Source organism: Amphimedon queenslandica, unplaced genomic scaffold (assembly GCF_000090795.2).
Source record: "Amphimedon queenslandica unplaced genomic scaffold, v1.1 AMPQUscaffold_8235_Cont19820, whole genome shotgun sequence".
NCBI classification, from domain to species: domain Eukaryota; kingdom Metazoa; phylum Porifera; class Demospongiae; order Haplosclerida; family Niphatidae; genus Amphimedon; species Amphimedon queenslandica.
The window spans coordinates 239-2,423 of record NW_003551487.1 but is presented as its reverse complement, the minus strand read 5'-3'; the positions used below and the strand labels follow the sequence as shown (position 1 = coordinate 2,423).

At 35.7% G+C, this 2,185-nt stretch overlaps 1 long non-coding RNA gene across 1 annotated transcript; it reads left to right on the top strand.

The window, feature by feature from the left end:
- Nucleotides 1–162: 162 nt before the first annotated feature.
- Nucleotides 163–1,265, top strand: LOC109591413 (uncharacterized). The gene is made up of 3 exons (XR_002189803.1): nt 163–452; nt 804–1,093; nt 1,152–1,265. It is a non-coding gene; the product is annotated as an uncharacterized LOC109591413 (long non-coding RNA).
- Nucleotides 1,266–2,185: the final 920 nt, after the last annotated feature.

Genomic DNA, 2,185 nt, shown 5'->3' with positions numbered 1-2,185 from the left:
TTAGTAATTATATTGTATTAGTGACATTTAAGGCTGGGGCATTCTAATGTAATAAGAACATTTGAAATATTGCAGTAAGCATTCGAATATGCTAAGTATGTGTGTCAGTAGGTGTGATATGTACCACACCTACCAATGCACCTACTAATTAATCACATATAACCAAGAGTACATAATCTACAGAGAGTGTCTAACCATACTATAATAGCTGAAACATCACCGCGTAGCCTTTTCTTGTGCATCTTTGGGCATTCCCGCATACTGGGTGTGGCTGAGTAGGAAAAAATGGCTGCCAAGTTTGCTCAACAAGGTTTACTGGCTGTTTTGGTGCCTCTGCTATAGCAGTACTGCATATCAGACTTCAGCAGCATTATAAAGTGTACTAGTATGATGTCTAAAGCTTCTTCAAGTTTTCTCCACTGTTTTTATGTTAACTTCTACACGTGTTTTTAGTAAGTACACCCACGCTTCTGGTCTCACGTGACTTAGTTCTACGCGGTCATGTTTCAGCTACTATAGTGCGGTTAGACACTCTCTGTAAATTATGTACTCTTGATATAACCTATTTGGGAAGATTTGATGTGCTATTACACTGTACATGTAGGGTCCTGCATTTAATTAGAGCAATCTAAACAAAACTAATTGATTAAGAATAATCTAATTCCATCGTGCAATCATTGGATCATTTGTTTATTTTGGTCAATAGAATGTTTGAATGCTATAATTTTAGATTCATCCCACCTCTAATAGTCCTCTATAATGTATTGCATTTAATAGTTATGTATTGTATTTATATTCTTTAGTTGCAGGAGTCACTCCTTTTATCTCTGTTAGCTTCAAGTCTCTTTTATCCTTTGCTCTTAACACATCACATCTCCGCCCTAGTATCATCACTAAAGCCATCCGTCCTCTCAACTTTAAGTCAACTTTTATCATTTAAAGATATTGCAGAATCACTTGGTCTAATGATTGAGACGCCTCTTCCAATGAATGGGGAGTGTTTCTTGAGTAGTGATTATGAGGAAGAGGAACCCAAAGCTGTTTCAGTCTCATGTCACATTGTTAAAGAATCTCCTACTAACATTATAGAAAAGTACATGAAATTTATGCATGATAGTGAACAGTGTGGTGACTGTGTTTTTTTTATTCAGTTTAGTGCCAAGAGTTCTATGGAGTCAAAACAGGTCCCAGATCATACTTAATGTCCCACTAAGAGGTTGCAGTAGGCATCATGTGGACATGAAGGAGCAAACCTCTTACATTACCGCAAGGTATGACTTATGGTATAGCTGGAAAATTTGGCGGACAATTAAATTTAGCAGATTGGCGGTTCAAAATAAAACCACCAATATTACAACCGTCAATAATAATTGCAATGATGGGCGGATCCCATCATGAGCACATTATACATGTACTAAAAATGCCAAAATAGCAGCATTCTAGTCAAGATTGTGGGCAGGGACTTCCAAGGAGGAGCTTCAAGAAGAGCTGAGAGTGTGCAAAGAAAAGGCAAGATAGTAACCCACCAAATTAAGAGACCGCCAATATTATATTTAGGCAATTTTGATGCAAAGCCACCAATGTTTTAAACCGCCAATTTTTCCAGCTATACTGTACTATAACTATTTGTATTGGCAGACATGGGAATATTTAATTGATAATAAAAAGCCCACAGGAAATTATTAATGCTATTACAAGTACATTGCATAGTAATTCCAATTACCAAGAGATGATATCATCTACCCTGAGTTATTACTTCATAGTTATAATTGGAATATTAGTATTGCTATTACTTAGAGATTTGAAGCCAGAATTTATGATATGTACTGTTTGATTTTAATGTTTACATTGCAGTTAATGCTCTTCTATGTAAAGGCTAGTTTACAATATGACGTTAGGCCAATGTACCATCAATTTTTAATCAAAAGCGTGGGTGATTTGACCTTTTGATGCATCCTTTTCGCTAGAATAGAACCAGATTCCATTCCAGTGTCAACGTAATGTCAGGACTAGCGTAATATTGTAAACCAGCCTTAAGTTTACATTTGAGGCTGACACTATTCCTTTGTAATTTGCTAAAATATTTTTTTGCCTTTCAGTATTGATTCACCTCTTCACTGAAATCATGACAAAACCATATATACCGGAAATTTTCATTTGTTAGGAAGATTTGTGTTCTTTTATT